The sequence below is a fragment of the Mirounga leonina genome, unplaced genomic scaffold, assembly GCF_011800145.1.
Source record: "Mirounga leonina isolate KUSES-001 unplaced genomic scaffold, KU_Mleo_1.0 Mir_168, whole genome shotgun sequence".
Taxonomy (NCBI): Eukaryota; Metazoa; Chordata; class Mammalia; order Carnivora; family Phocidae; genus Mirounga; species Mirounga leonina.
This window is the reverse complement of record NW_023270426.1, coordinates 49,154,727-49,170,770: the sequence shown is the minus strand read 5'-3', so window position 1 is coordinate 49,170,770 and position 16,044 is coordinate 49,154,727. Positions and strand designations below refer to the sequence as shown.

The 16,044-nt window shown below is 44.8% G+C and overlaps 1 long non-coding RNA gene across 1 annotated transcript; it reads left to right on the top strand.

The window, feature by feature from the left end:
- Window positions 1–1,024: 1,024 nt before the first annotated feature.
- On the top strand, window positions 1,025–15,586 carry LOC118016927. Its single transcript, XR_004680976.1, has 4 exons — window positions 1,025–6,756; window positions 7,915–8,090; window positions 14,573–15,137; window positions 15,412–15,586. It is a non-coding gene; the product is annotated as an uncharacterized LOC118016927 (long non-coding RNA).
- Window positions 15,587–16,044: the final 458 nt, after the last annotated feature.

Below are 16,044 nucleotides of genomic sequence, written 5' to 3'. Positions count from 1 at the left end.
AACCACAGTAGTGCTGGGAGATCAGGGGGCTTTGCATCTGTTATTTCACGAGAAGCAGCTTCATTCTGTGACGATGGGGGAGGGGCGAAAGCCTAGGCAGACTACTGGAGGGGCTCTAGAAATTTGGAAGAAGAGTCTATCAGGAGCACTTGTTGGATGGGGTGTAAGTGGCCCAAGGCCCTCGCAGACCCAGAAATCATTCCCTGCATCGAGATTGGCCTGGGAGCACTAGACTCTGCTTACTTGTTAACCTTTGCATAGCTCGTAAGTCCAACCTTTGCATAGCTCGTAAGTCCTTGATAAAGTTCTAAGCAAATGCAGACTCAGACTCTTAACTGGGATTGTTTGAAAGGAAAGACTCTTTTGGCTGTTTTCTTTGATTCCAGAAGAAGCAAAGGGCACTTCTGCTGTAGGAAACTTTGCTTTCTCCAGATGTTTGTTTTGAACAAAATATCCACATGGAAACAGCAACTACTAATTCTCTGGCCAGAGTGCATCAAGGCCTTAATCTAAAGCCTCCCATCCATCCAGCTGTCTGGCATTTGCTATTATAGGGCACCAACAGAGAAATGAGGCTGTGGCTTTATCACTGCACCCTGGGTGACAACTTGATTTTCTGCTTTCACCGCAGGCAGCAGCAGCCCAACATGATGGGGCTGTTAATTTGTGCATTTCATGGTGTCTGTCAGGGGGGCAGGGAGAGGAGGGTTTCAGGGGGAAGGGAATGGAGCATGTCCCAGCCGCGGAAGCACCTGTCTGCATTGACGGCACAGAGCACTTCTTATTAGCGTGCAGGTCTCTAAATGCAGCCCAGGGATGACAGCCTGGCATCCCAGCACCCACACACTGTGACAGGCGCCGGCAGCCGGTCCCATTGTTTGCCCTTGATGAGCATGTCATTAATGGAAATGGAAGAAAGTGAGGGCCACATCAGTATTCAAATAGCCTCTATTCTCTCTGCCATTCACCCGGCTGGCTCAGCCTGCTGCAGATTTCCTTCTGCAAGCTCCTCTTAGACTTTTTTTTTTTTGGTAACAGATTTATTCCCATTGCATACAAATCCTTTCCATGTTGTTCCTGGTTTCTTCCAAGCCTGTGTTTACACCCACCTCTTTAGGCTGGATTTAGCTAGATCAAAGGAGATTTGGGGCTCTTGTATATTGCAAAGGTCTAATTAGCAAGTGCATGCTCTTTACAGCCAAGAAAATGCATGTTGCTACTCCTGAATCCTGCATCTTCTCTGAGGGGGATGGTGGCTGCTCTGGCCACCAGTCTGAGAAATATCTGATAGAGCTGGGTAGCATGCAACACAGAGAATCTGACTTCTTCGAGAATGGCTGGCATGAGAAACAATACTTCTCTCTCTCAAGCTTAGCAAATTAAAGAAAAAGCAAGGAAAGTGCCCAGTAGTGTATTTGGGAGGGAAAGAACTGTGTATGCCCATGATTATTTACAGCCAAGTGGAGAGTGACTAGATCCTAAATACATGTTTCCGTCCCTCCCACCCTGTGTTGGTCTGTTTGCTTAATAATGTAATTAGTGCTCAGAGGGAGAATATTGACGATGCTGCCTGCAGCCATTGCTTTTCCGTGCGCCTCTAACCCGGTCCTGTTGCCCACCTGGCTCCTGCATTGCCTAGTCTGGTGGCTTCGGCCGTGCACCTACACACCCTCACTCCTGCCCACACACCCCTCCGAGCCCCCTCTGCTAATATAAGCCCAACTCCACAGTCCCACCCCCCTGAGCCCCTGCACACACTTAGTCCTGTGCTTGCCTGGCTCACATCTCACACGTTCAGATGGCATGTCCTTAGATGAAGGCAGCAATGAAAGACCACCTCTGCTTTCTCTCTGACCTTTTAGTAAGGAAAGGTCGGAAGAACTGCTTGCTGTGCATTTCCCTAGCAATGTCCCTTATCTGGTATTAATCTGTCAGTGAGTAGGGCCCCGACTCCCTAAGACATCTTCCAGGTCCGGTCTTGCCGGAGGCTGAAAATGGAGCCAACGTTACTGCCGAGTGCCTGGAAGGAGAACTCGGGGCTAGTTCCTCAGCAGTGCAGTGTCCTCTGCTTACATCTGCAAAATGAACAAAGCAATTCTGACTTCACCAAGCTATTTGAGAGAAAGAGCCATGTCTTTATTCCAACACTGTCGTCTCCCAGTAGAGGTGCCCAGTGGTCTGGCTCAGAGTGGACCTCCATGGAATTGTTCCTATCCCGGGTATCACGGCCCCTCGATGGTTCTGGGGGATCCAAGAACAGATTTTCTCAGGTGTTTACCGGACAACCTGCAGAATCCCCCCAGCCCTTCCTCAGTAGAAGCCCAGAGGGGTGATTATGGTTTAAAAAGCGAAGTCGTAAATTGGGCTTTCTCTACTCACTTGCTTTGTAGCTGAGGGAATCCACAGAGGGCAATTTAAAAGAAAAAGAAACAGGCTGAGAAAAAAAATTGCAATGCTTTAGCCTTAGTGTCAGAGTGATGGAAAATAATTTTCACATTTGATTAATTATTAAGAAATCTGTTTAATAAAATATAGAGAGAGCATTTTGTCTCTCCACAATCATTAGTATGACCCTGGACCCCTATTTTGGAGGTGAACAAAAAGCTATTGAGGTATAACAATAAATTTTGTCCCCAAGCGTTTTTGCAGAAGTGGCCACAGGGCCGTCCTGACAGATTTAAGGCAGAAATCCCACAGCTGACACTGAAATGTGTCAAATCCAGTGGCTTCAGTTGGCAGGTCGCACTCGCCAGCCTCACCCAGACATGTGAATAAAGCAGAATTATTGACCTAGAAAGAAACCGGGCATTGGTAGGGCTTTTTTCTTCTTGTTTTATTTTTTTGGAAAATTATCTCCCTAAAACATAGGTTCAAGTGTTTAGTATTCTTGGTAGCTTACTTTTTTCAAGTGCAAAAAGTCATCAAGGAATCCTATTCTTCTTTGAATGAGTTATTGTCAAAAAACACAATTTCTCTGTCCATGACTCTTTGTTTTATTAGACTTTAAATAGGAATATCAGAACGTCTAAGGAAATATCCTATTAGAATTAGACTTCTTTTTCCCCCAGGAAAAAAAAAAAAATTATCTTTAAGATTAGTATGTAGAGGGTTTTATCCAACTTCGTGCATTTAAAATAATTAGTTATATGAATTTACATACTCATTTTTAAAATGCTTGGAGAGATATTTCCAAGTTTCAATTTCTGATGCACTTTGATTTGCTAGTTATTTTCAAATATTGATTATGCTCCACAGACGTGGATTCAGGGAGCAATCACCATCAGACATCAGGCATGGAGATGTTCGGGCTGAGTTTACTCCATGTTCCCTCCGTGCCCCCAACCTACTGGTGGTACATTTGTGAAGTTCACATCTTTCCCATTCAGGTGGATGTTCCTCTGGTGAAGGCACTAGTGAAAGACCACCTCTAATTTCTTCCTGACTCTTCAGTGAGAAAGGACAAGCCCTTGCCTGGCGGCCGGGGTTTGGGGGCTGGCAGTGGGACATTCTCAGGCTGCGCCTGATGGGCCATCGTGGAGGGACCTGGGCCTACACCTTCACAGCCTACACCTGTATCTCTAAACCTTCCACCACTGCCCACCTATTTTGAAGATAAATTCATCAGACCTTCCGGAAGGAATTCCTGAGCTAGTCATCTGCAAATATTTTCACTCTCTTAGCAAAGGCCACTCCCGTGAATGGAAAGCTTAGTGTGAAAAACACGTTGCAGGGATGGGGTAAGGTGGGGTGGGGGAAACAATTTGGTCTTTCAGTTACTAACCTCCTGCCCCTTCACCTCAGACATTGGTGGGGAGCACGTGTGATATCGGGAGGTTAAGTGGCCCCAGTGCTGTTCCTATCGCCATGTAGTGATCTCCTGGGACCAAGAAGAGCACAAGTATCATTCTCCCCTCTCTGGGCCGGTAGAAGGCAGATTTACAAGCTCCAGAGGTAAACAGGGAGAAAATATTAAAATCTTTATCATCTTTATTATTTATCCAATGCTTCTAATCGATTTGTATTTGCTTTATAATGCACTCAATATATTGTACAGGACAGTAAATACATATACAAATACAGTAATATATATAGTTAGTGTCCTATGCACATATTAGTAAAACATTATAAGTAGTCATACATGTGTATAATATACAGTCAGCAATGCGTGATCCAATTTACAGATAAACATATGCACTGGAATCAACTCAGTCAAAAGTGCCTGGAGACCACAGTGTGGCTCCCAGCATGCACTGCTCTTCGCTGCCACAACAGTGAGCCTAAGGTGGTATTCCGAGCACCAGGTTCTCTCCTCTGTGACTGTGGTTTGAGATGAGTAGGCAGGGAGGCCTCTGGAGGCACCGGGAAGTTATTTCTACTTCCCAGACAAAAATCAGACCTCTCCTGGCCTCTCCCACTCCTCCACCCTTTTTTCCTCAGGGCAGTTTAGAGAATATTCAATGTTCAGCCACCTCAAGGAGGAAGCGCAGGGAAGAGGGTGATTCCGTCCTGAGCAGGTTCACCATCCTGAGCAGGTTCGCTGTGCGGGGTGCGGGGACAGATTATAGCCCACTTTGGAGAAGTTGGGAGGCAGGATGTGGGAGCGGTGCAGCCTCTCTGCTGGAGGAAGGCGTCGGGGGGCTGGGCGGTGGACAGGCAGAGGGTGGGATGGCATCTGGATCCATCTCATTAGGAGTGAGGAATGACTCCTGATTCACAAAAGGTCATTGCCTACTGAGGTAGATAAATTACCTATAAGCCTTCAGCAGAGTTGGAGGACCTATTTGGAAAGGAAGTTTTCATTAAATCAAAGATTTTATGGCTTCTATTTTGTTGCATAGGAAAAGGGAAATAATTACTAATTGACGAAATAAGTGCAGGGAATAAAAAAGTGTAATGTTATTCTAATAGGCCTTGTCTTGGTCTTTAACTTTTCACTTGCAAGCAGCATTATTTTTTAACTCAGATGTATAAAAATCATCCTCACTGAGAAAGTGGAACGAATTGCAGTTAAACAATTGAGGGGAGCACTAACCAATAATAGGATAGGCTTTAAAATGCCATAAATATTGTTCCTTTTTATTGTGTTTGATTTTTGATGATTCCCATAACCCATTGCTTAAGATTAAATAGACATGTTCTTAGGTATTACTCAAATACATTTTAGTGCTAAACTATATAAAGCAGAATATATATATTTGCCCCCAAATTGCCTGTTAGATGAGTTTCTCAGATGGGCCTCTATTTTTCTACTGACATTTCCATCTTGGGAAACCTCCCAGATTATAATAGTAACACTGAAATTAAAATTTCTCCAAGGGTGAATTTAACCTAACCTATAGGGGTATCAATGCAGCTTATACATTAGGCCGATTTTCATGGAATAACAAATATTGGAGTCTTTCTGTCAGCGAAATGTTTACCCCTCACATTTACATGACCACGGGGATTTCTTTTTCATAGGATCCCTGCCTTTTTACCCCTAATTAAATCGGTTTTGGAGAGGATTTGTGCTCCTGTGAGATTCACAGGCTATCAGAAGTAAATGATAAACAAAGAAATATGGAAAATAGCTAAGTGGGGAAAGAAAACGGTAGATTCACACTGATTGCACCTTTTTTTTTTTTTTTTTAAGCTCTCTTCCCCGGATAGAAGGCCTCCTATGCTTGGTCTTCAGCTGATCATTTTTTGAACCTGCGCTTTCTCCTTGTTCCCTTGCAGCAGCTGGGTGTGCGGGGTGGGCCCTGCGTTCATCCGCATCCCCGCACTGAGGGAGCCGCAGCTCTGAGCAACGGGATGGTGGGCGCGGGTAGGAAAGTCCTCTGCAGGGACGGTATGGGATGAGAAGGGGACCGAAAAGTCACTAATAAGGTAAAGTGCCCAGCATGGTGCCTGGAGCTCGTCAGCCACCAAATTATTCACATTATATAAAAAGATCCAAGTAGGGGGTGTTCTCCATTATAGACAGGGAGAGAAGCAGAGTTATCTAAGTGCATAAGAAAAATGCAAACGTTCTCCTGACAAGTACATGATGGGCTGTGTGTGGCCCTGCTCCCCTTTATGGACTTTTCCAAGAGCCCCAACCCCCAGTTTCCCCAAGTTCTCGATCTAATATAATTTTAGTAGTATCAAATAATGACATTCTTAACCATTTCTCAAGGGCAACCACTCTACTCACTAATAGATCTCACTGTCAGGGAATTTTTATGGATAACTATTTAGGAACTTTTTTTTTTCCTCTAAATTTCTTCCCACTGGAACACTGTGAGTCTTGAAAATGAACAAACGGTGAAACACCCTTGTTCGCTTGTGACCCTCAAGATGGCAGACGGTTACTGGTGACATTAGTGGTAGGCATGACTTGCTTCACCATCCAAGTGGCATCCATCAAGCTGCCCTACTGCCCAGGCCTCAGTTTCTTCAGGGAGAAGTTGTAAAGAATTAAGGTGAAGAGACTATCCCCTTAGTATCCCTCTTCCTCTGGCTGGACTCAGCATCACTCAGCACAACACTGCATTCCACTGCGGGAGCATCACCCAGCCTCTGGACCTCAGGTATCCCAGGCAGAGAAATGCCCTTGGTAAGTTCTTCCTCCTTCCATCATAGTTAAACCCTGTACCATACTTGAGATTTCTCCAGTCACTTACATAAATAACCCAATTTCTTTTTCACCTTGTCTTCAAGGGTTTGTGCCTGCCCTCCGTGACTTCCACCACACAAGAAAGGGAGCCCCAGGGGACTCTGACCAAATTTACTAAGGTAGAGTGGAGTTTCCCGAACCACTGAAGAAGTAAGAATCCTAAAAGGCCTTTTATGGGAATTGAATGACTCTTGAGAAATCTCCTCGCTTAGCTGTTTTGCCCCAGGAAATTAACATTGCATTGTCCTACCCACCCTCTCCTACCCTGTTTTGGAAAGGTAGTAGATAGTTCATTTTCAAAGTAACGGACATCCTGTTTGTATTTACTTTCTATGCCACAAACAATGCATTTGGTATTGAGTTGAATAGGGCTCCAGAGAAAATACAGTTAATGAATAGTCACAAGGCTGCTAATCTGATCAATGCTGGGTGATAGGACATTTAATCTGATTGTGACCACAACTGCACAGAGCCAGTGGCGGCAAAGAGGACCACATTGGCTGGCAGGAGCATCTGTAGATTATTAATTACTTGAGGGGTGGGGGCTCTGATGAAAATAGATGCGGGGAAGAGAAAAGGCGTCTAGCAGGAGGAAAGGAGCAGGCAGGAGGAAGCTAACTTAGGGAGGTTATCCCACAGAAAGTGTGGCACGTTTTATGCCAGTAACCCTGGATATAGCCCCATATTCAAGATGAAAATGAAAACCAGAAACAATCTTCATAAACCCCACATCTCATTCAGGTAGGCTTGCGGACCACAGCAAAGGAAACCATCCATGGTGGCCGAGAGTCACACCATTACTTGAAGAAGACCAGGGCTGTGGCAGTGGGGGGAGGGCTCCTCCCTGTCAGCAGCACCGCTCTGGCTGAGGGGTTGGTCCACCCTGTTGGCCATGTCCATAGTGATGATCAATACACATCTCTGCCTGAAAACACAGAGACTCCTCTGCTTGCCGGGGATGAAAACATCTAATGTCCAATGTCTACCCCTGCTCAGGCCAGCCTTGCAATGCCTCAGGGCCGGTGGCAGAGGCAGAAGGCCAAGGGACCTTCCTCAGCATCCTCTGCCATGCCCCCAGAGGCCGTCCATAGGACTAGGAACAAACTGGAAGCAAGCTAGCCAGGCTGGGGCTAACTCTCACACTCCTGACCTGCCCTTTGCCCTCTCGGATCTGGAGGATGCCCTCCTGTCCTTTGCAGGGGTCAGTGGGCACAGACCTTTCTGTAGACCCCAGCAGATGGCTCAGTGTCCTCTCAAAACCATGTTTCCACTCACAGCTGCATCCTGAGCAGAGCAGAGATTCCTGGTGTCACCTCCTCCTGTCCCACCACGACTTCCCTCGTCCTAGCAACATGCACCAAACACCTTGAGACAGATGTACGGCAACGAGGACTGCAAGTTCCCTGACTTCGGGGGCTCATTATCTCTTTGAGAGAATAAGACACAAAAACAGGTACTTATCCGGGAACAGCCCAGAAGGTCATTGGCTCTCCATGATGACTTTTTTGCAGTCCTCAGCACCGAGGCCCTCCGTTGGCCTTTTCCAAATGTATTAAGGACCTCCATTATGCCCACCCGGCATGGGTAGCCCTCCACCCTTGTACCTTAGCGCACCTGATACGTGAACCCTTCAGAGCGCCTCAGCCACATTTTGATCAATGGTGCTGCTAAGTGTGCAAACCATCACGCCAATATCTGAGAGATCGATGGAAGCCCCGGAATGCCAGGCTGACGATGAGGTCGGTGGGAAGCCCCAGAAGGTGTTTGCTCAGTGCCGGCTTGGGGCTCCGGCCCTCTCCATTCTCTGCCCCCAGACATTCCCACGGGGGCTGCTGTCGCTGGCTGCTGGGGCCTCACCCTCCCCTGAAACTGGGGCCGGGAAGACGGGAGCTGGGGAGGGCTCCCAGGAAGGCCCAAGACAACCAGTACGTGGGCGAAAGAGCCCCGCGGCTGCTGTGTTGGTCCCTCGCGCTGCCAGGAGGCCCCATTCTGAGCTAATGAACAGCTTAAGTGTGCAGATGAGGGGAGAAGCAGGGAGTATAAGCCCTGACCGTTAAACACTGTCAGCAACACAGGAGGCTGCCTGGGCGGAACAACAGCTCAACCCAAAGAGTCCTTTCAGATGCCCAGTTTTGTTCTGAAGTTGCCTGTCCGCTTGTCTCCTCTTGTTTTTCTTTTTGCTTTTAAAACCCTTACAATCAAGCATTTATGAAATACTGGGGCCAGGGGAAGTACTTCTATGAGCTATTCAAGCCCAAAAGCCTCAAAGAAGGAGGGTGGGATGCTGACGGTCTAATTGATTTTCTCTGGAATAAAATTAAAAGCAAGGCAGAGAGTAGCAAATAGCACTCACCTTTATTGGGCGCCTTGGAGCTTGGTAAATAGAGGGCAATGTTTCAGCGTTTGGTTTAGGGTGAAGGAGGGGGCTTATTATGAGAAAATGAAAAACAATTAGGCTGCCGGCAGAGCGGAGGTGGGGGTGGGGTGAGAGGCGGCGGGGGGCGGGGGTCGGGGGATGGGGTGGTGGAAGCTGGAGGGGGGACTCCATGGCGAGGCTGCTCCACGGAGGCCCGGCCTCCCCCGTCTGGCGCCGCCGCCGGGGGTCAGCCGGCCAGCCTGTTTTCTCTCGGAAAAGTGTGTTCCCCCTTTGCCTCCTGGCCTCTGCCTCCAGGCCGCCGGAGCCTGGCGCTTCCCCTGGTAGAATGTAAACGAACCAGAGCCCTCTCCCTGCGATCGCTGTAAAACGAGAAGCCATTTCTTCCTGTTAAGTAGAAAAAGCCCACCCCTGTGAAACCTCGTTCCCAATGCCCGTGCACTGCTAATGGAATTTTTAACTCGACCTAACCGCACCTGAAGGTAATCAGCTCTGGGCCAGTTGTGCATTCCAAGTCCCTGTCAAGCTGACAGGAGGGCAGAATTAGATGGTTTGATAACATTTCTCTCCAGGGCCCCATTTCAGCAGTGGTGGGGCAGGTGTCCCCGCTCCCCCCTTCCCCCCCCCCCGCCCCCCGCAGGCTTTGTCCTGTTCTCCCTGCTCTCCCTACCAAGACGGGGTGATGCGCCGCCCCCCCAACTCCCGTTCTGATCTGGGTGCCCTGACCTCAGGGAACTGGGTTCTGGTTTTCAGAACTACTTAGGCATTTCTACCCCCCGGGGAGACAGACAGTGTTGAGGTTCAGGGTGTTAAGATATGGCTCTGCCCTGTGAAACCTTCTTCAAACAAGGGTGTATTTCTAGCAGGAAGCAATTTGTACATTCCAATTTTCCCAACTCTCACCCCAACTCTCAAGTCATAGAATGTTTTTAAAACAGTGCCCAGTCATGGAAAATGCCAGCCAGGTATTTTGAAGTTGCTTTGTACTCTTAGCATGTGACAGAATCTTCACCCAGGGAACTTTCAAGAAGCAAGAATTTCAAGTAGAAGGCTGAGGCAATTTTAAGAGGGGCACTCTCTAGTCTTTTGTGTAACTTTCCTCCCTCTCTCTATCTTTCTCTCTCTTCTGTTTCTAATTCCATCTTAGAAGCTTGAAAATACAATTTTTTCCCTTTACCAATTTTGTGTTTTTCTATTTGGCAAACATTGATTCTTTTCTGTGTCCCAAATGGAGGTGAAATTAACTTGTCTGTCTGTTTCTTAAACAAAAATAAATAAACAACTTCAATATGTATAGTCCCAGATCCTGCCAAACACCTTTTGCGGTATGCCAATGTCACCGAGGAATGTCAGCTCAGCACTGTGATTAGCATTTTACAATTGCTACGGAGCCAAATGTTGAGAGAATAACAAATGCTATTTTGTGCCCCATGAAAATTACAGTTGAATAAAGGGAATTTTCCACTCATATAGCAGGAAATTTAAAACAGGAGTCCAGGAGACTGGAATCCAGATGACTTTCTCAGGTAAATAATTTTAAGATCAAAATTGAGGTCTCAAAAATGTATATAAGTTAATTTAGTTTCACTTTTTAAAAGCTTTCCTATCTAAAGTTTTGTATTATGAGTTCACTTTAAGTGGATTTTTTTAACCCCAATTCCCAACTTAAAAATATAATTGATGTTAATAAGTGAAAAGATAAGCCACAGGTGAAGGGAAATGTTTGCCTAACACATCTGAAAAAGGACTTGTGTGTAGAATGAGTAAAGAACTCTGACAATTCAATAATAAGACCAACAAACCAATTAAAAAGGGGCCAAAAAAAAGGAAAAAAAATGGAAAGACACTTGACCAAAGAAGATAAACAAATAGTCAACTGGTACATGAAAATGTGTTCAACACCATTGAGTATCAGGGAAATGCAAATTAAAATTGAAATGAGATCTCACTACTGGAATTGCTAAAATTAAAAAGAAAGACCACATCACGTGTTGGTGAGGATATAGAGGAACTGGAATTTTCTCATACCCCGCTAATAGGAATGCAAAATCATCCACCTACTTTGGAAAACTGCTCAACTGTTTCTTCAAATGCTAAACACATACTTATCACACAATCCATCAACTCTTTCTTAGGTATTTGCTCAAGAGAAATAAAAACAGGTCCATGCAAAGATCTACAAGCAAATGTTTATAGCACCTTTATTCATAAGGGACCCAAAGAGAAAACAACCCAAACATCGTTAACTGCTGAATGAGTTTGGAAATTGTGGTATATCCATTCAATGGAATTCCATGTACCAATAAACAGGAATGAATTAACAACACACAGCAATATGGATGTATCTCAGAAAAATCATTCTAAATGAAAGAAGCCAGAATACACAAAAGACTATATATACTGAATGATTCCACTTATATGATATTCTAGAAAAGGCAAACTTATAGGGACAGAAAACTGATTCCTATAATGAGGCACAAGGGAAGTTTTCGGGCTAATGGACATGTTCTATATCTTGATTGTGGTAGTAGCTATACAACTGTGTACTCTTGTCAAAACTCATCAAACTGTATACTTTAAATGGGTAAACTTATTATGTGTAAGTTATACCTTGGTAATTCTGACTTTAAAAAAATATTGTCAGGATGCCTGGGTGGCTCAGTCGGTTGAGTGGCCGGCTCTTAATTTCAGTTCAGGTCATGATCTTGGGGTCCTGGGATCAAACCCCACATCGGGCTCCATGCTCAGAGGGGACACTGCATGAGGATTCTTTCTCTCCCTCTCCCTCTGCCCCTCTCCTCACTCGCATGCACATGTGCGCACACTCTCTAAAATAAATAAATAAATCTTTAAAAAGAAAAAAAAGAAATTGTCAAGACTAGGCATGGTAGGCTAAGTAATGGCTCCCAAAGATACCCATGTCCTAATCCTTGGAACCCGTAAAAGTTGCTTCATATGGTAAAAAAGCATTTGCAGATGCAATTCAGTTGAGGATCTTGAGATGGGGTTATTGTCCTGGATTATCCTGGTGGGCCAATCGTAAACGTCCTTATAAGAGGGAAACAAAAGGAGATTTGACACAGAAGAGAAGATGCCCATGTGACAAACAGAGTGCAGCAAAGTCAAAGAAGACCTGGGAGATGGAAGAAGAGGCCACGAGCCAAGGAGTAAGAAGAATATAGCTCTAACAGCCAGAAGAGGCAAGGAACAGATTCTCCCTTAGATTATGACCCTGCCAACACCTCCATTTGAACCCGGTGAAACTGATTTGGACTTCTGACCTCCACAACTATAAGAGAATAAATTTGTTTTGGTCTAAGACACTAAATCTGTGGTAAATTGCTACAGCACCTATAAGCAACTAATACACTAGCGAACAAGTGACGGCTAGAACACAGATTGCAAGAGTCTTGCTCTCATTTAAGGGGAGACCTGATGGCTTAAATCAGCATCTTTAGATTTCAGTATGGGTAAGAATCATCTGAAATGCTTTTAAAAATGTAGTGATTCTCAGCCCCCCGTTCCTCCTCACTCTTATCTCCCCACCTATGCCAACCTGATTTAGTCAAGAGGGCAGAGCCTGGGCAGCTGCATCTGGGTCTACTGCTGATGCCCCAAACTTGACTTTCAGACTGATATAAGGAGTGTGTTAATGATGTGAAATCAACAGAGCTTGAGACCCCCCCCCCCCTTTGCTTCCACTGGATGATAGCTAAGAGAAGCCTGCAAATGTCTAGGCACTAGTGTGAGATTCATTTAACTTAATTAGTGAAGCTGACAGTTTGCCTAGTTTGAAACACATCCAGTGAAAACCCAAGCCCTATCAGATAACAGTTGAAAAGAAACAAAAGTGAGAGAGAGGAGAGAAAGAGGTAATTTTAAGGCCAGAATTACCACTCAGTTCCATCTATATACAAGCTAATTTATGTTTCCATGAGAATCTGCCAGGCTACTCCAGCAGTTTTAGCAATGTATTTCTCTACCCATGTTTATCAAATATTTAAACATCCCATTTTTATTGAACCATAATATCCATTGAATATGTAAGCAAAAGAAGGAGAATGAATTTTCTTTTTCACAGCAAGAATACAATGGCAATTCTTTGCTCATGATCTGTTTCCATCTGTACAATAAAGTCACATTTGAATTCTCATATTTGCTGGAAAAAAAAGTAAATCATTCTCTATCTTCCATAAATACGTATTTCCTAAGTCCAGATCAACTGATTGATCTATCACAACATTAATTGATCAGCATAGCATCTGTCTGTCCATTTATTCATCTGAGAGAGAAGCAGATGACACACAATTAGTTTCATAATGGAGTAACACTTTCCCTCCAATTAGCATAGCTGTGCATGTGATAGGAAGGTTCTAGTCTCAAAGGCAAGTGAATATTTATTATTTCCTTGTACCAGGGTGAACAAATCAGTTTAGGGACTGAACATCTCTTGTTTAAAATGAGTATCACTGGTCAGAAATATCCACTTTGAGTGTGGTACCTACAATACAGTCTGTAAACCACCATTGCAAAAGACTGCATCTCCAGTAAACTAAACCAGTGCCCAAACCACCTTGCTCATTATGATGGACAGTAATCAGTGAACTAATAAAACGATTGGAGCTGAAATCATATTTTGCATTCACAGCAGCAATGGAATAACGAATAAGCCATAGAGATGAATATACATATTCATTTTCCCTCTTTACGACACACACAAACCTTGCTCTCTGGCCTTCTAGTTGTATGAGAGTCAACACAGTGTTTGACGCACTGAAATACAGTGGCAAATCATGTTTGACGAAGGAGGTGGCTCCTGCTTTAGTGCGTTCCATTCACTGGGGAGAAGCAGATAGTTTGTGGGGGTCTCTCTCTAAGAAGGCAGAACCATAATTCCAAGTCCAGAGGTCAGGAATTTATTTTCATGGTGTCAAAAGCATGTTTTAACGATGTAATGTGTATTCTAGTATCCCCTGGCTGATGGGGTAGATGTGCTCCTTGTTAACAGAGAAAACTGAGGTTTTATGGCACGGAGTTTGGGTCAAGAATGAAAAGTTTTGAAGATTTACATTTTTCTTCAGCATTGACCTTTTGGCTTTATTCCTTAATTAAGCAAAGACATGGCAGCAAAAGGGGGTATTATGGGCCTGCTGTATCCCCAGGGTGTTATGAGATACCAGACACAGTTAAGCTATCTCAAGACAACCATGTTCTCTGGAGTTACTTTATTGCTATTATAAAAAATCTTTATTATGGGAAAAAATATGTATTTTTATGCCAGAAGAAGATGAAGATGACAGTTAGGCTGTTGAATGGTAGTTTCAGTTGAGCTTCGTGCCCACAGAGATTGTAAAACACCCAAGACTAAGGGAGGGCTCCTGATAGAATCTTAAGAAACCTAAAGGGGTATATTAATCTTTGTGAAATTCATAGTTGGAACAGGCTACCATTAACTGGCACTTTCCAGTTATCAAGATATTTTATGAAACTGAAAAAGTCCTATTACACTTACTAACAGGGCCAACTTTGAGGGTGTGGCTAATGAAATAGTCTCTTTCCAGATCGTCTCAACTGTAAGAACCTTGAGATCCTGAATCCCCAAGGATGCCTGCTGCTTTTCTTACATGCTGCCTAGCATGGCCTTCGTACAGAAGATTCTGTGTGAGTTTGCTTTTCTTTACTAAGGAAAAGAAAGCCTTTAATTGAGTGGCTGCTCTTTTCAATTCGATTTTTATTGCTTTTAAAGCAAATATGCTGCCCTTTCCCCTCTGAAAAAAATCACCTTTGCTTAAACTACTCACACCTCTTTCCGTCAATATTGATCAAAATAAGACACCTTATTTAAAAAGTGTTATTCCTTAGACCTTTCATCATGAGCTTCCTTTGCTACCAGGAACAGCTTAGGTACTTGCTTATGTACTAGTCTTTGGGTTTATAATTTATGTTTCATTCTCTCTGAATTCCAGAAGGAGTGTGATGTGGTTCTTGCATTTGTGTTCTCTTGGCTCTCACCGATGGGGCTTCTGGGAGCTGACCACCCCCCGCCCCCGGAATTGACCTGTCTCCTATGTATCTGTAGCAAAGGAACAGATGGAATTCTTTCCGTTCTACCCATGGGAGGAAGAGGTAGGTTGGGATCCCTCACCCACACTTTCCGCTCCTGAACGAGGGAAGTGGGTCACCGCTATCGAAGCAGTGAACAGAGGCAGGGAACCTTTTGGATCTTTTGGTTGGCATAAAGGAAGCCTGGTTTCTACATAAAGTTTCTACATAAAGAAAGACTGATGCTAGTTTCTTCCTCCTCCGCTCCTCCCCCTCCTCCCCCCTCCTCTCCTTCTTCTCCTTCTTCTTCTTCTTTTTCTTCTTCTAATAGTTACTTTATCCCCACATTGCTCAACAGATTTCTCATGAGGAAGTCTGCCGCTCCAGTTTGCCCGAAGTCGGCCATCTAGGAATGGGCTGCTTCGAGGGGCCCTCCGTGCATCCTCTCTGGGCCGGCCCGCAGGAATCCACAGGTTAGTCTCACTACACACATCAGTGTGCACCTACAGTCTCTCAGCCCTAGGCGATGGCTCACTTTTTAGCAATTTTTTCAGTACAACAGAACTGCATTGCAGGGGTTTGGAATGGTCCTTTGCATTATAAAGAGATTTCACTAGTTGACCCAGCAAGTTATTTGTGCAGAGCCCACTTTGGGTACTCCTCGGTGCGGAGGCAGTAGGGAGGCTCCAGGATGACACACGGTCCTTGCTTCTGTCAGGGATATCATGGTGTTGGGGGAAGAGGAGTCTGTGCCCCTCTGACCCCACAAAAGAGAAAGCTGAGGGTGTCATTTAGTGCTTCGTTTGGGAACTAGAAAGGGAACTTCCAGCTGGACCTAGGAAGAGATGGAGCCAGAGGGGATTTGGGTGGGGAGGCAAGGAATAGACTCATGAATTAGAGAAATTCTTGTGGCTAATCTATGCTCTGCAGCCTGAGATATTCACATTCCTTATTGAGGAAAACTTTTGCTGGGTATCCGTTTCCTAGTGAG